Here is a 25,453-nt window from a genome sequence, read left to right as displayed (position 1 = left end):
GGTCATTGTCCTGTTGTAGGATGAAATTGGCTCCAATCAAGCGCTGTCCACAGGTTATGGCATGGCATTGCAAAATGGAGTGATAGCCTTCCTTATTCAAAATTCCTTTTACCTTGTACAAATCTCCCACTTTACCAGCACCAAAGCATCCCCAGACCATAACATTATCTCCACCATGCTTGACAGATGGCGCCAGGCACTCCTCAAGCATCTTTTCAGTTGTTCTGCGTCTCAAAAATGTTCTTCTGTGTGATCCAAACACCTCAAATCTTGATGCGTCTGTCCATAACACTATTTTCCAATCTTCCTCTGTCCAATGTCTGTGTACGTTTGCCCATATTAATCTTTTCCTTTTATTAGCCAGTCTCAGATATGGCTTTTTCTTTGCCACTCTGCCCTGAAGGCCAGCATCTCTGAGTCGCCTCTTCAATGTAGATGTTGACACTGATGTTTTGTGGGTACTATTTAATAAAGCTGCCAGTTGAGGACCTGTGAGGCATCGATTTCTTAAACTAGAGACTCTAATGTATTTGTCTTGTTGCTCAGTTGTGCAGCGGGGCCTTCCACTTCTCTTTCTACTCTGCTTAGAGCCTGTTTGTGCTCTCCTCTGAAGGGAGTAGTACACACCATTGTAGGAAATCTTCAGTTTCTTGGCAATTTCTCGCATGGAATATCCTTCATTTCTAAGAAGAAGAATAGACTGTCGAGTTTCACATGAAAGTTCTCTTTTTCTTTTTGAGAGTTTAATGGAACCAACAAATGTAATGCTCCAGATTCTCAACTAGCTCAAAGGAAGGTCAGTTTTATAGCTTCTCTAATCAGCAAAACTGTTTTTAGCTGTGCTAACATACTTGCACAAGGGTTTTCAAGGGATTTCTAAACATCCATTAGCCTTCTAACAGTTAGCAAACACAATGTACCATTAGAACACTGGAGTGGTGGTTGTTGGAAACAGGCCTCTATACACCTATAAAAACAAAAAAGTGAGACGGAGTATGAGTTGGTATACATGCAGCTTGTAAGCTCATGTTCACACTGGCCATAGAACAAAGAAAAAACAAAGACAAAAATAATCTGGACGTATACCCTGCTGTAGCTGAATAAAAGCATAGTGCATATAAAAAAACATAGGGTACTTAGAAAATACTGTTTTTGATTAAAAAAAAGCATAAAGCTATCCCACCACGACAAGGTGTACCCAGTCGGGACAGTACCTACACTCTCTAATATTAAAACCTTACCATGGGTCAAAATAGGCCTCAATGTGAAAAAGGGCTGAGAGTGACTGGGTCCCAACTGGACACACAGCCATGGGAAGCATAAAATGAAATGCCCAGCTCACTGAGAAGGGGGCCACACCCTATTTGTACTAAATACATGACTACATAAAAACAAAAAAGTGAGTGAGTTTTTTAGTGAGTGAGTATTAGAGAGTGCAGGTACTGTCCCGACTGGGTACATCTTGTCACGGTGGGATGGCTTTACGCTTTTTTTGATCAAAAACAGTATTTACTAAGTACCCTTTGTCTTACGGGGAGACTGGCAGATTAGGATAAGGTGGTGAATATCCCAATTGCCAGTCGGGGTCCACCATGCCCCAGATGACAAAGGAGCTGCTGGCAACCCAAAGGTTAGGTGGAGAATACAGAGCTGGGTGGCTCTGAACTAAATAGGAACCTGATCCAAGTTAAGTACCACTTGGATCAGAAGACTGTGAACCCTGTTAGTGTCACAGGGTCCACACACTCAGCCCAGGAACTCCCTGTTAACGCTACAGGTGTCCTGGGGTACGCTGTCCGTTGTCTTAGGGGGAACAACTGGACAGGTGGCGCAGCAGCCGCAGCCCAGTTAACTTCACTGGGTTGCACTAGCAGGACTGGACAGTAGGAGGGAAGCGTGGCGCCTGACCCTATCGTGCCCAACCACGGGTGTCTTGATGTGGCTGGCACCGGACGCCTATCCCTACCTACTTCTTCCAATCTAACAGGCTGTAGCTGCAATGGGCTCTATTCATGGAGGTGTGCTAACCACAAGCATATGAGAAGACTATGCCCCTCCATGTCTTCAGCCCCTTTTATAACCTAGGTCCACCTCAAACCCAGGGTGGACCACAATAACACCTCCAGGAGCCAATAGAAGAGTGCCATGTCATCAGTGACATCACCAGCGGCCTATCCACCACATCACTGATGGCCTCATCGCAGCCACACCCCAAACACCTTACCAGTCAATGTCTGACGACCAATTGTGAGGTGCCAAGTCATTGGGGCGGGCTTCTGCGAGCCAGTCTCTAGGGGACACATCATCAGGATACCTGATTCCTGCCGGCCTATCAGGCCTGCCACCTCACGGACAAGCCGAGTGAGGTCTTTACCGGACCTAGCCTCTGATGCACTAAGTGCCTGAGCATGCTCAGTAGGCACAACACAGGACTTAGACACGGCACGAAGTCCAAGTACCTGTGCAAAGAGGCTTTTCGCATTAAGTTTGGGAGCATGCACTGCTCAGTAGCCTGAACCGAGGACTTAAGGCGGCGTTACACGCTACGATTTATCTGCCAATATGTCGTCGGGGTCACGGATTCCGTGACACACATCTGGCATCGTTGCGTGTGACACCTACGTGCGACTCTGAACGATCGCAAAATAGGTTGAAAATTGTTGATCGTTGACACGTCGTTCACTTTCAAAATATTGTTCATCGTTTGGAAAGCAGCAGACATATTGGTAAGTTTGACACCCTGCAAACAACATCCACACGACCGCCTTGGTCAAACAATATATCGGTGAACGATTTTGCGTCGCTTGTGCGATCGTTACGTGTGACCGCTAATAAACGACCTATGTTCAATCTCAGCAAATCGTAACTACGATCTGGGCGTGTCATGTCGCTCATGAGATCGTTAGATAAATCATAGCGTGTAAAGCGGCCTTTTGTCTCAGAAATGACACAATCAAGTTGAGCATGCTCACTAGGCGAAACACTGGACTTAGGCCCTAGCTGAGGTAAATCGGCGCGCGCATGCGCACTAGCCACCTTTCCACACTTACACGTGGAGGAGGAAGCAGCAAGCTGGACAACCCGAGGCATAGCCAAAAGCGGCAGCCAGCGCCTGGGCGCAACTGGAACCGCAGCAGGCTGCTTGCGGCTAAGGCGGCGCCGATTCGTAACACTATGTTTATTTATATGCACTATGCTTTTATTCAGTTACAGCAGGATATACGTCCATACCTATGTAGATATTGCATTAAAGACCAGACTAGAATAGTCATTTACCACATTAATAATATACAGTTAGGTCCAGAAATATTTGGACAGTGACACAAGTTTTGTTATTTTAGCTGTTTACAAAAACATGTTCAGAAATACAATTATATATATAATATGGGCTGAAAGTGCACACGCCCAGCTGCAATATGAGAGTTTTCACATCCAAATCGGAGAAAGGGTTTAGGAATCATAGCTCTGTAATGCATAGCCTCCTCTTTTTCAAGGGACCAAAAGTAATTGGACAAGGGACTCTAAGGGCTGCAATTAACTCTGAAGGCGTCTCCCTCGTTAACCTGTAATCAATGAAGTAGTTAAAAGGTCTGGGGTTGATTACAGGTGTGTGGTTTTGCATTTGGAAGCTGTTGCTGTGACCAGACAACATGCGGTCTAAGGAACTCTCAATTGAGGTGAAGCAGAACATCCTGAGGCTGAAAAAAAAGAAAAAATCCATCAGAGAGATAGCAGACATGCTTGGAGTAGCAAAATCAACAGTCGGGTACATTCTGAGAAAAAAGGAATTGACTGGTGAGCTTGGGAACTCAAAAAGGCCTGGGCGTCCACGGATGACAACAGTGGTGGATGATCGCCGCATACTTTCTTTGGTGAAGAAGAACCCGTTCACAACATCAACTGAAGTCCAGAACACTCTCAGTGAAGTAGGTGTATCTGTCTCTAAGTCAACAGTAAAGAGAAGACTCCATGAAAGTAAATACAAAGGGTTCACATCTAGATGCAAACCATTCATCAATTCCAAAAATAGACAGGCCAGAGTTAAATTTGCTGAAAAACACCTCATGAAGCCAGCTCAGTTCTGGAAAAGTATTCTATGGACAGATGAGACCAAGATCAACCTGTACCAGAATGATGGGAAGAAAAAAGTTTGGAGAAGAAAGGGAACGGCACATGATCCAAGGCACACCACATCCTCTGTAAAACATGGTGGAGGCAACATGATGGCATGGGCATGCATGGCTTTCAATGGCACTGGGTCACTTGTGTTTATTGATGACATAACAGCAGACAAGAGTAGCCGGATGAATTCTGAAGTGTACCGGGATATACTTTCAGCCCAGATTCAGCCAAATGCCGCAAAGTTGATCGGACGGCGCTTCATAGTACAGATGGACAATGACCCCAAGCATACAGCCAAAGCTACCCAGGAGTTCATGAGTGCAAAAAAGTGGAACATTCTGCAATGGCCAAGTCAATCACCAGATCTTAACCCAATTGAGCATGCATTTCACTTGCTCAAATCCAGACTTAAGACGGAAAGAACCACAAACAAGCAAGACCTGAAGGCTGCAGCTGTAAAGGCCTGGCAAAGCGTTAAGAAGGAGGAAACCCAGCGTTTGGTGATGTCCATGGGTTCCAGACTTAAGGCAATGATTGCCTCCAAAGAATTTGCAACAAAATATTGAAAATAAAAATATTTTGTTTGGGTTTGGTTTATTTGTCCAATTACTTTTGACCTCCTAAAATGTGGAGTGTTTGTAAAGAAATGTGTACAATTCCTACAATTTCTATCAGATATTTTTGTTCAAACCTTCAAATTAAACGTTACAATCTGCACTTGAATTCTGTTGTAGAAGTTTCATTTCAAATCCAATGTGGTGGCATGCAGAGCCCAACTCGCGAAAATTGTGTCACTGTCCAAATATTTCTGGACCTAACTGTATAGACTGTATTTCTGTTTAATTTAATGTTAGCTTCATTGAAAAAAAATGTGCTTCTCTTTCAAAAATAAGGAAATATTTAGGTGTCCTTAAATTTTGAACTGTAGTGTGTATTTATATATAATTATATTGTGATGCAGCAGTGTAGCCAGAAAGATCTATGTAATTACTTTTATGCCCTAAAATGACAAACGTATTCTAGGAGTGATACCTTTATTGGCCAACCAGAAAAAATATATTTGCAAGCTTTCAGAGTTCTAAAACAAAAAAAAAAAAGTTGAGACACTGTGTAAAATGTAGAGTTGAGCGCGGTTCGTGGTTCGTGGTTCTCCAGTTCTAGGCTCGAGTGATTTTGGGGCATGTTCTAGATCGAACTAGAACTCGAGCTTTTTGCAAAAGCTCGATAGTTCTAGAAACGTTCGAGAACGGTTCTAGCAGCCAAAAAACAGCTAAATCATAGCTTGGTTTCTGCTGTAATAGTGTAAGTCACTCTGTGAATCAAACTATTATCACATTTCAGTGTATAGTGTGCGTGAACAGCGCCTTCAGATCACTGCTGTTTCTATAATGGCGATCGCCATTTTTTTTTTTTTTTTTCTTGTCTTCCTTCCCTAAGCGCGCGCGTCTTGTGGGGCGGGCCAGCATGTCAGCCAATCACAGACACACACACAGCTAAGTGGACTTTGAGCCAGAGAAGCAACGGCATGTGTGATAGGATCTGCATGTCACATGTCCCTGCATTATAAAACCGTACATTTTCTTCACGGACGCCATTATCTGCCTTCTGCGTCTTTGGTGTCAGACATCACTGTCGCAGCTCCGTCTTGAGTCCTATCGCTGATACAGCTGTATGCGCTGCATACACAGCGTTAGACAGCATAGGGAGAGCACTTTATAGCAGTCCTTTTAAGGGCTCAAACCGGCAGGGTCAGAGTTAAGGTGACAGGTCCTGAAAACAGCGCCAGCGTCTGTGCAGCCAAGGTCAGGGATTTCCTCCCTGCATTTCACCATTAGGAGGGAATAGAAAGGCAGGCTTCCATTCCTCTACCCAGAGCACCACAATCCTGCCACTGTACCCTCTTGTCCTCTGCACACTCCAACTCATAACTAAGCCATTATACTAGCAAACACTCAGTGTACCTAGTGGCATCCTATCTGTGGCTATTGGACTTTGCTATAGTCCCACTAGTGCAAAGACATTTGCAGAGCACGTCTGCCTGCATTGCACACTACAACTAATTATAACTAAGCCATTATACTAGCAAACACTCAGTGTACCTAGTGGCATCCTATACGTGGCTATTGGACTTTGCTATAGTCCCACTAGTGCCAAAACATTTGCAGAGCGCATCTGCCTGCGTTGCACACTCCAACTAATTATAACTAAGCCATTATACTAGCAAACACTCAGTGTACCTAGTGGCATCCTATACGTGGCTATTGGACTTTGCTATAGTCCCACTAGTGCCAAGACATTTGCAGAGCGCATCTGCCTGCGTTGCACACTCCAACTAATTATAACTAAGCCATTATACTAGTAAACACTCAGTGTACCTAGTGGCATCCTATACGTGGCTATTGGACTTTGCTATAGTCCCACTAGTGCCAAGACATTTGCAGAGCGCATCTGCCTGCGTTGCACACTCCAACTAATTATAACTAAGCCATTATACTAGCAAACACTCAGTGTACCTAGTGGCATCCTATACGTGGCTATTGGACTTTGCTATAGTCCCACTAGTGCCAAGACATTTGCAGAGCGCATCTGCCTGCGTTGCACACTCCAACTAATTATAACTAAGCCATTATACTAGCAAACACTTAGTGTACCTAGTGGCATCCTATACGTGGCTATTGGACTTTGCTTTAGTCCCACTAGTGCCAAGACATTTGCAGAACGCATCTGCCTGCGTTGCACACTCCAACTAATTATAACTAAGCCATTATACTAGCACACACTCAGTGTACCTAGTGGCATCCTATACGTGGCTATTGGACTTTGCTATAGTCCCACTAGTGCCAAGACATTTGCAGAGCGCATCTGCCTGCGTTGCACACTCCAACTAATTATAACTAAGCCATTATACTAGCAAACACTTAGTGTACCTAGTGGCATCCTATACGTGGCTATTGGACTTTGCTATAGTCCCACTAGTGCCAAGACATTTGCAGAGCGCATCTGCCTGCGTTGCACACTCCAACTAATTATAACTAAGCCATTATACTAGCACACACTCAGTGTACCTAGTGGCATCCTATACGTGGCTATTGGACTTTGCTATAGTCCCACTAGTGCCAAGACATTTGCAGAGCGCATCTGCCTGCGTTGCACACTCCAACTAATTATAACTAAGCCATTATACTAGCACACACTCAGTGTACCTAGTGGCATCCTATACGTGGCTATTGGACTTTGCTATAGTCCCACTAGTGCCAAGACATTTGCAGAGCGCATCTGCCTGCGTTGCACACTCCAACTAATTATAACTAAGCCATTATACTAGCAAACACTTAGTGTACCTAGTGGCATCCTATACGTGGCTATTGGACTTTGCTATAGTCCCACTAGTGCCAAGACATTTGCAGAGCGCATCTGCCTGCGTTGCACACTCCAACTAATTATAACTAAACCATTATACTAGCACACACTCAGTGTACCTAGTGGCATCCTATACGTGGCTATTGGACTTTGCTATAGTCCCACTAGTGTCAAGACATTTGCAGAGCGCATCTGCCTGCGTTGCACACTCCAACTAATTATAACTAAGCCATTATACTAGCAAACACTTAGTGTACCTAGTGGCATCCTATACGTGGCTATTGGACTTTGCTATAGTCCCACTAGTGCCAAGACATTTGCAGAGCGCATCTGCCTGCGTTGCACACTCCAACTAATTATAACTAAGCCATTATACTAGCAAACACTTAGTGTACCTAGTGGCATCCTATACGTGGCTATTGGACTTTGCTATAGTCCCACTAGTGCCAAGACATTTGCAGAGCGCATCTGCCTGCGTTGCACACTCCAACTAATTATAACTAAGCCATTATACTAGCACACACTCAGTGTACCTAGTGGCATCCTATACGTGGCTATTGGACTTTGCTATAGTCCCACTAGTGCCAAGACATTTGCAGAGCGCATCTGCCTGCGTTGCACACTCCAACTAATTATAACTAAGCCATTATACTAGCAAACACTTAGTGTACCTAGTGGCATCCTATACGTGGCTATTGGACTTTGCTATAGTCCCACTAGTGCCAAGACATTTGCAGAGCGCATCTGCCTGCGTTGCACACTCCAACTAATTATAACTAAGCCATTATACTAGCACACACTCAGTGTACCTAGTGGCATCCTATACGTGGCTATTGGACTTTGCTATAGTCCCACTAGTGCCAAGACATTTGCAGAGCGCATCTGCCTGCGTTGCACACTCCAACTAATTATAACTAAGCCATTATACTAGCACACACTCAGTGTACCTAGTGGCATCCTATACGTGGCTATTGGACTTTGCTATAGTCCCACTAGTGCCAAGACATTTGCAGAGCGCATCTGCCTGCGTTGCACACTCCAACTAATTATAACTAAGCCATTATACTAGCAAACACTTAGTGTACCTAGTGGCATCCTATACGTGGCTATTGGACTTTGCTATAGTCCCACTAGTGCCAAGACATTTGCAGAGCGCATCTGCCTGCGTTGCACACTCCAACTAATTATAACTAAGCCATTATACTAGCACACACTCAGTGTACCTAGTGGCATCCTATACGTGGCTATTGGACTTTGCTATAGTCCCACTAGTGCCAAGACATTTGCAGAGCGCATCTGCCTGCGTTGCACACTCCAACTAATTATAACTAAGCCATTATACTAGCAAACACTTAGTGTACCTAGTGGCATCCTATACGTGGCTATTGGACTTTGCTATAGTCCCACTAGTGCCAAGACATTTGCAGAGCGCATCTGCCTGCGTTGCACACTCCAACTAATTATAACTAAGCCATTATACTAGCACACACTCAGTGTACCTAGTGGCATCCTATACGTGGCTATTGGACTTTGCTATAGTCCCACTAGTGCCAAGACATTTGCAGAGCGCATCTGCCTGCGTTGCACACTCCAACTAATTATAACTAAGCCATTATACTAGCACGCACTCAGTGTACCTAGTGGCATCCTATACGTGGCTATTGGACTTTGCTATAGTCCCACTAGTGCCAAGACATTTGCAGAGCGCATCTGCCTGCGTTGCACACTCCAACTAATTATAACTAAGCCATTATACTAGCAAACACTTAGTGTACCTAGTGGCATCCTATACGTGGCTATTGGACTTTGCTATAGTCCCACTAGTGCCAAGACATTTGCAGAGCGCATCTGCCTGCGTTGCACACTCCAACTAATTATAACTAAGCCATTATACTAGCACACACTCAGTGTACCTAGTGGCATCCTATACGTGGCTATTGGACTTTGCTATAGTCCCACTAGTGCCAAGACATTTGCAGAGCGCATCTGCCTGCGTTGCACACTCCAACTAATTATAACTAAGCCATTATACTAGCAAACACTTAGTGTACCTAGTGGCATCCTATACGTGGCTATTGGACTTTGCTATAGTCCCACTAGTGCCAAGACATTTGCAGAGCGCATCTGCCTGCGTTGCACACTCCAACTAATTATAACTAAGCCATTATACTAGCACACACTCAGTGTACCTAGTGGCATCCTATACGTGGCTATTGGACTTTGCTATAGTCCCACTAGTGCCAAGACATTTGCAGAGCGCATCTGCCTGCGTTGCACACTCCAACTAATTATAACTAAGCCATTATACTAGCAAACACTTAGTGTACCTAGTGGCATCCTATACGTGGCTATTGGACTTTGCTATAGTCCCACTAGTGCCAAGACATTTGCAGAGCGCATCTGCCTGCGTTGCACACTCCAACTAATTATAACTAAGCCATTATACTAGCAAACACTTAGTGTACCTAGTGGCATCCTATACGTGGCTATTGGACTTTGCTATAGTCCCACTAGTGCCAAGACATTTGCAGAGCGCATCTGCCTGCGTTGCACACTCCAACTAATTATAACTAAGCCATTATACTAGCAAACACTTAGTGTACCTAGTGGCATCCTATACGTGGCTATTGGACTTTGCTATAGTCCCACTAGTGCCAAGACATTTGCAGAGCGCATCTGCCTGCGTTGCACACTCCAACTAATTATAACTAAGCCATTATACTAGCACACACTCAGTGTACCTAGTGGCATCCTATACGTGGCTATTGGACTTTGCTATAGTCCCACTAGTGCCAAGACATTTGCAGAGCGCATCTGCCTGCGTTGCACACTCCAACTAATTATAACTAAGCCATTATACTAGCAAACACTTAGTGTACCTAGTGGCATCCTATACGTGGCTATTGGACTTTGCTATAGTCCCACTAGTGCCAAGACATTTGCAGAGCGCATCTGCCTGCGTTGCACACTCCAACTAATTATAACTAAGCCATTATACTAGCAAACACTTAGTGTACCTAGTGGCATCCTATACGTGGCTATTGGACTTTGCTATAGTCCCACTAGTGCCAAGACATTTGCAGAGCGCATCTGCCTGCGTTGCACACTCCAACTAATTATAACTAAGCCATTATACTAGCACACACTCAGTGTACCTAGTGGCATCCTATACGTGGCTATTGGACTTTGCTATAGTCCCACTAGTGCCAAGACATTTGCAGAGCGCATCTGCCTGCGTTGCACACTCCAACTAATTATAACTAAGCCATTATACTAGCAAACACTTAGTGTACCTAGTGGCATCCTATACGTGGCTATTGGACTTTGCTATAGTCCCACTAGTGCCAAGACATTTGCAGAGCGCATCTGCCTGCGTTGCACACTCCAACTAATTATAACTAAGCCATTATACTAGCACACACTCAGTGTACCTAGTGGCATCCTATACGTGGCTATTGGACTTTGCTATAGTCCCACTAGTGCCAAGACATTTGCAGAGCGCATCTGCCTGCGTTGCACACTCCAACTAATTATAACTAAGCCATTATACTAGCAAACACTTAGTGTACCTAGTGGCATCCTATACGTGGCTATTGGACTTTGCTATAGTCCCACTAGTGCCAAGACATTTGCAGAGCGCATCTGCCTGCGTTGCACACTCCAACTAATTATAACTAAGCCATTATACTAGCAAACACTTAGTGTACCTAGTGGCATCCTATACGTGGCTATTGGACTTTGCTATAGTCCCACTAGTGCCAAGACATTTGCAGAGCGCATCTGCCTGCGTTGCACACTCCAACTAATTATAACTAAGCCATTATACTAGCAAACACTTAGTGTACCTAGTGGCATCCTATACGTGGCTATTGGACTTTGCTATAGTCCCACTAGTGCCAAGACATTTGCAGAGCGCATCTGCCTGCGTTGCACACTCCAACTAATTATAACTAAGCCATTATACTAGCACACACTCAGTGTACCTAGTGGCATCCTATACGTGGCTATTGGACTTTGCTATAGTCCCACTAGTGCCAAGACATTTGCAGAGCGCATCTGCCTGCGTTGCACACTCCAACTAATTATAACTAAGCCATTATACTAGCAAACACTTAGTGTACCTAGTGGCATCCTATACGTGGCTATTGGACTTTGCTATAGTCCCACTAGTGCCAAGACATTTGCAGAGCGCATCTGCCTGCGTTGCACACTCAAACTAATTATAACTAAGCCATTATACTAGCACACACTCAGTGTACCTAGTGGCATCCTATACGTGGCTATTGGACTTTGCTATAGTCCCACTAGTGCCAAGACATTTGCAGAGCGCATCTGCCTGCGTTGCACACTCCAACTAATTATAACTAAGCCATTATACTAGCAAACACTTAGTGTACCTAGTGGCATCCTATACGTGGCTATTGGACTTTGCTATAGTCCCACTAGTGCCAAGACATTTGCAGAGCGCATCTGCCTGCGTTGCACACTCCAACTAATTATAACTAAGCCATTATACTAGCACACACTCAGTGTACCTAGTGGCATCCTATACGTGGCTATTGGACTTTGCTATAGTCCCACTAGTGCCAAGACATTTGCAGAGCGCATCTGCCTGCGTTGCACACTCCAACTAATTATAACTAAGCCATTATACTAGCAAACACTTAGTGTACCTAGTGGCATCCTATACGTGGCTATTGGACTTTGCTATAGTCCCACTAGTGCCAAGACATTTGAAGAGCGCATCTGCCTGCGTTGCACACTCCAACTAATTATAACTAAGCCATTATACTAGCACACACTCAGTGTACCTAGTGGCATCCTATACGTGGCTATTGGACTTTGCTATAGTCCCACTAGTGCCAAGACATTTGCAGAGCGCATCTGCCTGCGTTGCACACTCCAACTAATTATAACTAAGCCATTATACTAGCAAACACTTAGTGTACCTAGTGGCATCCTATACGTGGCTATTGGACTTTGCTATAGTCCCACTAGTGCCAAGACATTTGCAGAGCGCATCTGCCTGCGTTGCACACTCCAACTAATTATAACTAAGCCATTATACTAGCACACACTCAGTGTACCTAGTGGCATCCTATACGTGGCTATTGGACTTTGCTATAGTCCCACTAGTGCCAAGACATTTGCAGAGCGCATCTGCCTGCGTTGCACACTCCAACTAATTATAACTAAGCCATTATACTAGCACACACTCAGTGTACCTAGTGGCATCCTATACGTGGCTATTGGACTTTGCTATAGTCCCACTAGTGCCAAGACATTTGCAGAGCGCATCTGCCTGCGTTGCACACTCCAACTAATTATAACTAAGCCATTATACTAGCACACACTCAGTGTACCTAGTGGCATCCTATACGTGGCTATTGGACTTTGCTATAGTCCCACTAGTGCCAAGACATTTGCAGAGCGCATCTGCCTGCGTTGCACACTCCAACTAATTATAACTAAGCCATTATACTAGCACACACTCAGTGTACCTAGTGGCATCCTATACGTGGCTATTGGACTTTGCTATAGTCCCACTAGTGCCAAGACATTTGCAGAGCGCATCTGCCTGCGTTGCACACTCCAACTAATTATAACTAAGCCATTATACTAGCACACACTCAGTGTACCTAGTGGCATCCTATACGTGGCTATTGGACTTTGCTATAGTCCCACTAGTGCCAAGACATTTGCAGAGCGCATCTGCCTGCGTTGCACACTCCAACTAATTATAACTAAGCCATTATACTAGCACACACTCAGTGTACCTAGTGGCATCCTATACGTGGCTATTGGACTTTGCTATAGTCCCACTACTGCCAAGACATTTGCAGAGCGCATCTGCCTGCGTTGCACACTCCAACTAATTATAACTAAGCCATTATACTAGCAAACACTTAGTGTACCTAGTGGCATCCTATACGTGGCTATTGGACTTTGCTATAGTCCCACTAGTGCCAAGACATTTGCAGAGCGCATCTGCCTGCGTTGCACACTCCAACTAATTATAACTAAGCCATTATACTAGCACACACTCAGTGTACCTAGTGGCATCCTATACGTGGCTATTGGACTTTGCTATAGTCCCACTAGTGCCAAGACATTTGCAGAGCGCATCTGCCTGCGTTGCACACTCCAACTAATTATAACTAAGCCATTATACTAGCAAACACTTAGTGTACCTAGTGGCATCCTATACGTGGCTATTGGACTTTGCTATAGTCCCACTAGTGCCAAGACATTTGCAGAGCGCATCTGCCTGCGTTGCACACTCCAACTAATTATAACTAAGCCATTATACTAGCAAACACTCAGTGTACCTAGTGGCATCCTATACGTGGCTATTGGACTTTGCTATAGTCCCACTAGTGCCAAGACATTTGCACAGCGCATCTGCCTGCGTTGCACACTCCAACTAATTATAACTAAGCCATTATACTAGCACACACTCAGTGTACCTAGTGGCATCCTATACGTGGCTATTGGACTTTGCTATAGTCCCACTAGTGCCAAGACATTTGCAGAGCGCATCTGCCTGCGTTGCACACTCCAACTAATTATAACTAAGCCATTATACTAGCAAACACTCAGTGTACCTAGTGGCATCCTATACGTGGCTATTGGACTTTGCTTTAGTCCCACTAGTGCCAAGACATTTGCAGCACGTCTGCCTGCGTTGCACACTCCAACTAATTAAAACTAAGTTACATTGTCAGGGATATTTATTCTTTATTATTCTGCTGTTAATAAAGCTAGACCACCACTGCAATCTTCACCACCTCTCAATTTTTACTACCACATTTTCAGTCCACAATCTTGTCGCAATCAACATGAGTGGCAAAATGACAGATGCTGGTGGAAAGGGGAAGAGGCGTGGTGGAAAAGGCAAAAAAGGTTTTGTCAGTGGGGAAGGTGGCAAAGCTCCATTATCATCTGCTGCAGATAGACCATCTACTAGCAAAAGTAAGATGTCTACTACTTATTGTGGACAATCCGATGTGCTCCCTTTTTTACGGACACGAACAAGAGGAACAAAGGTAGATGATGGGCAAAAAAGGAAAATGCTTGAATGGATCTCAAGTGGTCCAACAAGTGCCCTCTCAGCCACTTCAAGTACTGCATCCAAAAAACACCAGTCCTCTGAGTTGTCATCCCAATCACACTTGATTTCTCCCAGCTCTGAAGTCTCCATCAGCCCTGCACAGTATGGTGGAACTGAGATGGCTGAGTCTGCAGAGCTGTTCAGTCACACTATAGCCTGGGAATCAGAGGTCTGCTCCCAAGCTACAGTGAGTACAGAACTGGAAATGGTCTGCAGTGATGCCCAGAACCTTTGTGACTCTGATTCAGGCCGTGAGGACCAAGTTTCTGAGCATAATGTTGACCCTTTGTCACAAACTGTAACACCTGTGGTTATAGACAATGAGGAACATACTGATGAAGATGAGACGCAGATACCCGATTGGGATGACAACTTAAATATTCGGTCAGGGCAAGAAGAGGCTCGGTCTGAGGGGGAGGGGAGTGCAAACACAACAATTGATGATGACGTTCTAGATCCCACCTACTGTCAACCCCCAGTCAGGCACTCGAGGAGGTCAACAGAGGCGGTGGAGGAGGATGCAACCGACGACGAAGTTACCTTGCGCCTTCCTGGACAGAGTCGGAGCACTGGTAGCACGTCTACAACTGCATCCTCAGCCACCACTCTGCCTATGAGCATTATTCGGGGTGGATCAACAGGTCGCATGGCCTCTAAGCCTTGCCTAGCCTGGTCCTTTTTTCACATCGAAAAAGATCGCCCAACTCATGTGATATGTAACATTTGTCATGATTCTGTTAGTAGAGGTCAAAACCTCAGCAGTTTGACAACTTCTTCCATGAATCGTCACATGACTAAATATCATAAGTCCCGGTGGGAAGCTCACCGTGCTGCAATGCGGCCTAGCGGAGCGAACCATCCACCGCCCGCCCCTTCCAGTGCATCCGCGCGCTCTTCATCTTCTAGGACTGTGGGGACAGCTGTCACACCTGTTTTTCCACGCAAAACTTCCACCACTGTAACCGCAACAGGCAGTTTGCTTGTAAGGTCGTCAGTTGGTTTGGAAGGGGAAACAAGTGAGTGTGTACAGCTCTCTCAGACATCGATAGCACCAACGTTGGATGAAGGCAACATCATGTCTCCGCCTGCACTTTCCTCACAAACCTGCATTTTTCCAGGGACACCCTACTCAACACCGTCTACACACAGCAGCCAGATCTCTGTCCCTCAGATGTGGTCAAATAAAAGGCCACTTCCTCCGACCCATGACAAAGCTAAGAGGTTGACTCTATCCCTCTGTAAGCTGTTGGCTACCGAAATGCTGCCTTTCCGCCTAGTGGACACACAGGATTTTAGAGACCTTATGTCTGTCGCTGTGCCCCAGTACCAGATGCCTAGTCGCCACTACTTCTCTAAGAAAGGTGTGCCCGCGCTACACCAGCATGTCGCACACAACATCACCGCTTCCTTGAGAAACTCTGTGTGTGAACGGGTGCATTTCACCACCGATACTTGGACCAGTAAGCATGGACAGGGACGTTACATGTCGCTGACTGGGCACTGGGTAACTATGGTGATAGATGGTGAAGGGTCTGCTGCACAAGTCTTGCCGTCCCCACGACTTGTGTGTCAATCCTCTGTCTGTCCAAGTTCCGCCACTGCTTCTGCATCCTCCACCTCATCTGGGTCCTCCACCTCCGCCCCAAGCCTGCCTGGTCAGGCCACCAGCGTTCTCACTGCGCAGAAGGAATCACGCACCCCTCATTACTATGCTGGCAGCAGAGCGCAACGGCATCAGGCGGTCTTTAGCTTGACATGTCTTGGTAATAAGAGTCACACAGCTGAGGAGTTGTGGTCAGCTCTGCGGTCCGAGTTTAATAAATGGTTGTCTCCACTCAACCTGCAGCCTGGTAAGGCCGTGTGCGACAATGCTGCAAACCTGGGTGCGGCCCTTCGCCTGGGCAAGGTGACACACGTACCTTGTATGGCTCACGTGTTGAACCTTGTCGTGCAGCAATTTTTAACACACTATCCCGGCCTAGATGGCCTTCTGAACAGGGCACGAAAACTGTCTGCTCACTTCCGCCGTTCAAGCGCCGCAGCTGAGCGACTTGCATCGCTCCAGAAGTCTTTCGGCCTGCCGGTTCATCGCCTTAAATGCGATGTGGCGACACGCTGGAATTCAACTCTCCACATGTTACAGCGACTGTGGCAGCACCGCAGAGCCCTGGTGCAATACGTCATGACGTATAGCCTGGGCCAACGAGATGCAGAGGTGGGGCAGATCACCCTGATGGAGTGGTCTCAGATCAAGGACCTATGCACCCTTCTGCACAGTTTCGACATGGCGACGAATATGTTTAGCGCTGACAATGCCATTATCAGCATGACGATTCCAGTCATTTACATGCTGGAGCACACGCTAAACACTATTCGGAGTCAGGGGGTGGGACAACATGAAGGGGAGGAACTACAGGAGGATTCATATGCGCAAGGGACAACAACATCACCAAGGTCCAGACGTTCATCATCACCAACGCAGCAGGCATGGGACCAAGGGGGACAGGGATCGACAAGGGCGCATAGTAGCAGGCGAAATGTTGAGCAAGGTGCAGGAGAACATGAAGAAATGGAGGACGAACTGTCCATGGACATGGAAGACTCAGCGGATGAGGGAGACCTTGGTCAAATTTCAGTTGAAAGAGGTTGGGGTCAGATGTCAGAGGAAGAAAGAACGGGTAGCACCTCTATGCCACAAACACAGCGTGGACTTGGTCCGCATGGCTGCGCAAGACACATGAGTGCCTTTTTGTTGCACTACCTCCAACATGACAGTCGTATTGTCAAAATTAGAAGTGATGATGACTACTGGATTGCCACACTATTAGATCCCCGGTACAAGTCCAAATTTTGTGACATAATTCCAGCCATAGAAAGGGACGCACGTATGCAGGAGTATCAGCAGAAGCTGTTACTAGATCTTAGCTCGGCTTTTCCACCAAACAACCGTGCAGGTGCAGGGAGTGAATCTCCCAGTTGTAACTTGACAAACATGGGACGGTCTCGTCATCTTCAACAGTCTACCCGTACCAGTAGGACCGTATCTGGTGCCGGTAACAGCAATTTTATGGAATCTTTTCATAATTTTTTTAGACCCTCTTTTGCAAGGCCACCAGAGACAACAAGTCTGACACATAGTCAACGGCTGGAGAGGATGATACAGGAGTATCTCCAAATGAACATCGATGCCATGACTGTGCAACTGGAGCCTTGCTCCTTTTGGGCTTCAAACCTAGAAAAATGGCCAGAGCTCGCAACTTACGCCTTGGAGATTTTGTCGTGTCCAGCTGCCAGCGTTGTCTCTGAACGTGTATTCAGTGCTGCTGGGTGTGTGCTGACAGATAAGCGCACGCGTCTGTCCAGTGACAATGTGGACAGACTGACGTTCATCAAAATGAACAAGTCATGGATCCAGAAGGAATTTACTACCCCTGTGTCATCCTGGGGAGAGTAAATGCTTGTTGATTTGGAATGTGCTTGATGCAAATCAAAACATCCTGTTTGCAACTAGGGCACAAGTGCTGCCACTGAATGGGTGGGTGTGTGGGGCCCAATTTTTGGAAAAAAAGGGAGACTCCGCTTGGAGTAACCCTTGCTTACATTGTTTTTAAAAGAAGCCAAGATGAACAGAGCTGGGATCAGGAAAGACTTTGCTACCTACCCTGGTGTCATCCTGGGGACGGTTAATTATGGCGTATTTTTGAATGTGCTTGATGCAAATCTAGCTGTGAAGTGTACAACTGGGGCACAACTGCTGCCACTGAATGGGTGGGTGTGTGGGGCCCAATTTTTGGAAAAAAAGGGAGACTCCGCTTGGAGTAACCCTTGCTTGCTGTGTTTTTAAAAGAAGCCAAGATGAACAGAGCTGGGATCAGGAAAGACTTTGCTACCTACCCCGGTGTCATCCTGGGGACGGATAAGAATGACGTATTTTTGAATGTGCTTGATGCAAATCTAGCTGTGAAGTGTACAACTGGGGCACAACTGCTGCCACTGAATGGGTGGGTGTGTGGGGCCCAATTTTTGGAAAAAAAGGGAGACTCCGCTTGGAGTAACCCTTGCTTGCTGTGTTTTTAAAAGAAGCCAAGATGAACAGAGCTGGGATCAGGAAAGACTTTGCTACCTACCCCGGTGTCATCCTGGGGACGGATAAGAATGACGTATTTTTGAATGTGCTTGATGCAAATCTAGCTGTGAAGTGTACAACTGGGGCACAACTGCTGCCACTGAATGGGTGGGTGTGTGGGGCCCAATTTTTGGAAAAAAAGGGAGACTCCGCTTGGAGTAACCCTTGCTTGCTGTGTTTTTAAAAGAAGCCAAGATGAACAGAGCTGGGATCAGGAAAGACTTTGCTACCTACCCCGGTGTCATCCTGGGGACGGATAAGAATGACGTATTTTTGAATGTGCTTGATGCAAATCTAGCTGTGAAGTGTACAACTGGGGCACAACTGCTGCCACTGAATGGGTGGGTGTGTGGGGCCCAATTTTTGGAAAAAAAGGGAGACTCCGCTTGGAGTAACCCTTGCTTGATGTGTTTTTAAAAGAAGCCAAGATGAACAGAGCTGGGATCAGGAAAGACTTTGCTACCTACCCCGGTGTCATCCTGGGGACGGATAAGAATGGCGTATTTTTGAATGTGCTTGATGCAAATGTAGCTGTGAAGTGTACAACTAGGGCACAACTGCTGCCACTGAAGGGGTGGGTGTGTGTGGGGCCCAATTTTTGGAAAAAAGGGAGACTCCGCTTGGAGTAACCCTTGCTTACATTGTTTTTAAAAGAAGCCAAGATGAACAAGTCATGGGTCAGCAAAGACTTTGCTACCTACCCCGGTGTCATCCTGGGGATGGATAAGAATGGCGTATTTTTGAATGTGCTTGATGCAAATGTAGCTGTGAAGTGTACAACTAGGGCACAACTGCTGCCACTGAAGGGGTGGGTGTGTGTGGGGCCCAATTTTTGGAAAAAAGGGAGACTCCGCTTGGAGTAACCCTTGCTTGATGTGTTTTTAAAAAAAGCCAAGATGAACAGAGCTGGGATCAGGAAAGACTTTGCTACCTACCCCGGTGTCATCCTGGGGACGGATAAGAATGGCGTATTTTTGAATGTGCTTGATGCAAATGTAGCTGTGAAGTGTACAACTAGGGCACAACTGCTGCCACTGAAGGGGTGGGTGTGTGTGGGGCCCAATTTTTGGAAAAAAGGGAGACTCCGCTTGGAGTAACCCTTGCTTACATTGTTTTTAAAAGAAGCCAAGATGAACAAGTCATGGGTCAGCAAAGACTTTGCTACCTACCCCGGTGTCATCCTGGGGATGGATAAGAATGGCGTATTTTTGAATGTGCTTGATGCAAATGTAGCTGTGAAGTGTACAACTAGGGCACAACTGCTGCCACTGAAGGGGTGGGTGTGTGTGGGGCCCAATTTTTGGAAAAAAGGGAGACTCCGCTTGGAGTAACCCTTGCTTGATGTGTTTTTAAAAGAAGCCAAGATGAACAGAGCTGGGATCAGGAAAGACTTTGCTACCTACCCCGGTGTCATCCTGGGGACGGATAAGAATGACGTATTTTTGAATGTGCTTGATGCAAATCTAGCTGTGAAGTGTACAACTGGGGCACAACTGCTGCCACTGAATGGGTGGGTGTGTGGGGCCCAATTTTTGGAAAAAAAGGGAGACTCCGCTTGGAGTAACCCTTGCTTGCTGTGTTTTTAAAAGAAGCCAAGATGAACAGAGCTGGGATCAGGAAAGACTTTGCTACCTACCCCGGTGTCATCCTGGGGACGGATAAGAATGGCGTATTTTTGAATGTGCTTGATGCAAATGTAGCTGTGAAGTGTACAACTAGGGCACAACTGCTGCCACTGAAGGGGTGGGTGTGTGTGGGGCCCAATTTTTGGAAAAAAGGGAGACTCCGCTTGGAGTAACCCTTGCTTACATTGTTTTTAAAAGAAGCCAAGATGAACAAGTCATGGGTCAGCAAAGACTTTGCTACCTACCCCGGTGTCATCCTGGGGATGGATAAGAATGGCGTATTTTTGAATGTGCTTGATGCAAATGTAGCTGTGAAGTGTACAACTAGGGCACAACTGCTGCCACTGAAGGGGTGGGTGTGTGTGGGGCCCAATTTTTGGAAAAAAGGGAGACTCCGCTTGGAGTAACCCTTGCTTGATGTGTTTTTAAAAGAAGCCAAGATGAACAGAGCTGGGATCAGGAAAGACTTTGCTACCTACCCCGGTGTCATCCTGGGGACGGATAAGAATGACGTATTTTTGAATGTGCTTGATGCAAATCTAGCTGTGAAGTGTACAACTGGGGCACAACTGCTGCCACTGAATGGGTGGGTGTGTGGGGCCCAATTTTTGGAAAAAAAGGGAGACTCCGCTTGGAGTAACCCTTGCTTGCTGTGTTTTTAAAAGAAGCCAAGATGAACAGAGCTGGGATCAGGAAAGACTTTGCTACCTACCCCGGTGTCATCCTGGGGACGGATAAGAATGGCGTATTTTTGAATGTGCTTGATGCAAATGTAGCTGTGAAGTGTACAACTAGGGCACAACTGCTGCCACTGAAGGGGTGGGTGTGTGTGGGGCCCAATTTTTGGAAAAAAGGGAGACTCCGCTTGGAGTAACCCTTGCTTACATTGTTTTTAAAAGAAGCCAAGATGAACAAGTCATGGGTCAGCAAAGACTTTGCTACCTACCCCGGTGTCATCCTGGGGATGGATAAGAATGGCGTATTTTTGAATGTGCTTGATGCAAATGTAGCTGTGAAGTGTACAACTAGGGCACAACTGCTGCCACTGAAGGGGTGGGTGTGTGTGGGGCCCAATTTTTGGAAAAAAGGGAGACTCCGCTTGGAGTAACCCTTGCTTGATGTGTTTTTAAAAGAAGCCAAGATGAACAGAGCTGGGATCAGGAAAGACTTTGCTACCTACCCCGGTGTCATCCTGGGGACGGATAAGAATGGCGTATTTTTGAATGTGCTTGATGCAAATGTAGCTGTGAAGTGTACAACTAGGGCACAACTGCTGCCACTGAAGGGGTGGGTGTGTGTGGGGCCCAATTTTTGGAAAAAAGGGAGACTCCGCTTGGAGTAACCCTTGCTTACATTGTTTTTAAAAGAAGCCAAGATGAACAAGTCATGGGTCAGCAAAGACTTTGCTACCTACCCCGGTGTCATCCTGGGGATGGATAAGAATGGCGTATTTTTGAATGTGCTTGATGCAAATGTAGCTGTAAAGTGTACAACTAGGGCACAACTGCTGCCACTGAAGGGGTGGGTGTGTGTGGGGCCCAATTTTTGGAAAAAAGGGAGACTCCGCTTGGAGTAACCCTTGCTTGATGTGTTTTTAAAAGAAGCCAAGATGAACAGAGCTGGGATCAGGAAAGACTTTGCTACCTACCCCGGTGTCATCCTGGGGACGGATAAGAATGACGTATTTTTGAATGTGCTTGATGCAAATCTAGCTGTGAAGTGTACAACTGGGGCACAACTGCTGCCACTGAATGGGTGGGTGTGTGGGGCCCAATTTTTGGAAAAAAAGGGAGACTCCGCTTGGAGTAACCCTTGCTTGCTGTGTTTTTAAAAGAAGCCAAGATGAACAGAGCTGGGATCAGGAAAGACTTTGCTACCTACCCCGGTGTCATCCTGGGGACGGATAAGAATGGCGTATTTTTGAATGTGCTTGATGCAAATGTAGCTGTGAAGTGTACAACTAGGGCACAACTGCTGCCACTGAAGGGGTGGGTGTGTGTGGGGCCCAATTTTTGGAAAAAAGGGAGACTCCGCTTGGAGTAACCCTTGCTTACATTGTTTTTAAAAGAAGCCAAGATGAACAAGTCATGGGTCAGCAAAGACTTTGCTACCTACCCCGGTGTCATCCTGGGGATGGATAAGAATGGCGTATTTTTGAATGTGCTTGATGCAAATGTAGCTGTGAAGTGTACAACTAGGGCACAACTGCTGCCACTGAAGGGGTGGGTGTGTGTGGGGCCCAATTTTTGGAAAAAAGGGAGACTCCGCTTGGAGTAACCCTTGCTTGATGTGTTTTTAAAAGAAGCCAAGATGAACAGAGCTGGGATCAGGAAAGACTTTGCTACCTACCCCGGTGTCATCCTGGGGACGGATAAGAATGACGTATTTTTGAATGTGCTTGATGCAAATCTAGCTGTGAAGTGTACAACTGGGGCACAACTGCTGCCACTTAATGGGTGGGTGTGTGGGGCCCAATTTTTGGAAAAAAAGGGAGACTCCGCTTGGAGTAACCCTTGCTTGATGTGTTTTTAAAAGAAGCCAAGATGAACAGAGCTGGGATCAGGAAAGACTTTGCTACCTACCCCGGTGTCATCCTGGGGACGGATAAGAATGGCGTATTTTTGAATGTGCTTGATGCAAATGTAGCTGTGAAGTGTACAACTAGGGCACAACTGCTGCCACTGAAGGGGTGGGTGTGTGTGGGGCCCAATTTTTGGAAAAAAGGGAGACTCCGCTTGGAGTAACCCTTGCTTACATTGTTTTTAAAAGAAGCCAAGATGAACAAGTCATGGGTCAGTAAAGACTTTGCTACCTACCCCGGTGTCATCCTGGGGATGGATAAGAATGGCGTATTTTTGAATGTGCTTGATGCAAATGTAGCTGTGAAGTGTACAACTAGGGCACAACTGCTGCCACTGAAGGGGTGGGTGTGTGTGGGGCCCAATTTTTGGAAAAAAGGGAGACTCCGCTTGGAGTAACCCTTGCTTGATGTGTTTTTAAAAGAAGCCAAGATGAACAGAGCTGGGATCAGGAAAGACTTTGCTACCTACCCCGGTGTCATCCTGGGGACGGATAAGAATGACGTATTTTTGAATGTGCTTGATGCAAATCTAGCTGTGAAGTGTACAACTGGGGCACAACTGCTGCCACTGAATGGGTGGGTGTGTGGGGCCCAATTTTTGGAAAAAAAGGGAGACTCCGCTTGGAGTAACCCTTGCTTGATGTGTTTTTAAAAGAAGCCAAGATGAACAGAGCTGGGATCAGGAAAGACTTTGCTACCTACCCCGGTGTCATCCTGGGGACGGATAAGAATGGCGTATTTTTGAATGTGCTTGATGCAAATGTAGCTGTGAAGTGTACAACTAGGGCACAACTGCTGCCACTGAATGGGTGGGTGTGTGTGGGGCCCAATTTTTGGAAAAAAGGGAGACTCCGCTTGGAGTAACCCTTGCTTGATGTGTTTTTAAAAGAAGCCAAGATGAACAGAGCTGGGATCAGGAAAGACTTTGCTACCTACCCCGGTGTCATCCTGGGGACGGATAAGAATGACGTATTTTTGAATGTGCTTGATGCAAATCTAGCTGTGAAGTGTACAACTAGGGCACAACTGCTGCCACTGAAGGGGTGGGTGTGTGTGGGGCCCAATTTTTGGAAAAAAGGGAGACTCCGCTTGGAGTAACCCTTGCTTACATTGTTTTTAAAAGAAGCCAAGATGAACAGAGCTGGGATCAGGAAAGACTTTGCTACCTACCCCGGTGTCATCCTGGGGACGGATAAGAATGGCGTATTTTTGAATGTGCTTGATGCAAATGTAGCTGTGAAGTGTACAACTAGGGCACAACTGCTGCCACTGAAGGGGTGGGTGTGTGTGGGGCCCAATTTTTGGAAAAAAGGGAGACTCCGCTTGGAGTAACCCTTGATTGCTGTGTTTTTTATAAATGATCCAAGCTGCACAGAGCTGGGATCAGGAAAGACTTAGCTACCTACCCTGGTGTCATCCTGGGGACGGTTAATTATGGCGTATTTTTGAATGTGCTTGATGCAAATCTAGCTGTGAAGTGTGCAACTGGGGCACAAGTGCTACCACTGAAGGGGTTGGTGTGTGTGTGGCCCAATTTTTGGAAAAAAGGGAGACTCCGCTTGGAGTCACCTTGCGGTGTTTTACATGATTTTAGAAGGGCGTGCCATGCCTATATCTGTGTGTCCTCCTCTTTTTCCTTGTCCAGCTGTTTTGTTTTCGCATGAGTATATGTCCTTGTCACTTTCCAATGTGTTTGAGTTGTTTGTCACCTTTAGGACACCTTTGAGGGTGTTTTCTAGGTGTTTTTCTGTGTTTGTGATTGCCTGCCATTGTTTCCTATGCAGTTCGAGTTCGGTTCGTCGAACGTTCGACGAACCGAACTCGAACGGGAGGTCCGTTCGGCGAACCAACCTCGAGCCGAACCGCGACCGGTTCGCTCATCTCTAGTAAAATGTAAAGAAAGAAAGAATGCAATGCGGATTTTGGTTATCTCTTACAGCTGTATCTTCTTCACAATAGAAAATATCACTGCGAAAAAATATAAACGCAACGTTTTTGCTTTTGCTCCCATGTTTCCTGAGCTGAACTCAAAGATCTAAGACTTTTTCTATGTACACAAAATGCCTTTTTCTCCCAAATATTGTAAAACTGCACATCTTAGAGTGGCCTTTTATTGTGGCCAGCCTAAAGGTGGTGTCACACACAGCGACGACGACAACGACGTCGCTGCTACGTCACCATTTTCTGTGACGTTGCAGCGACGTCCCGTCGCTGTCGCTGTGTGTGACATCCAGCAACGAGCTGGCCCCTGCTGTGAGGTCGTTGATCGTTGCTGAATGTCCTGCTTCATTTTTTCGTCGTCACTGTCCCGCTGTGACTCACACATTGCTGTGTGTGACAGCGAGAGAGCGACGAAATGAAGCGTGCAGGGAGCAGGAGCCGGTATCTGGCAGGTGCAGAAAGCTGTAACCACTGTAAACATCGGGTAACTAAGGGAAGACCTTTCCCTGGTTACCCGATATTTACCTTCGTTACCAGCCTCCGCTGCTCTAGCTGCTAGTGCCGGCTCCTGCTCTGTGCACATGTAG

This window comes from Anomaloglossus baeobatrachus, chromosome 2 (genome assembly GCF_048569485.1).
Source record: "Anomaloglossus baeobatrachus isolate aAnoBae1 chromosome 2, aAnoBae1.hap1, whole genome shotgun sequence".
Taxonomy (NCBI): domain Eukaryota; kingdom Metazoa; phylum Chordata; class Amphibia; order Anura; family Aromobatidae; genus Anomaloglossus; species Anomaloglossus baeobatrachus.
Note: the sequence above shows the minus strand (reverse complement) of the source record.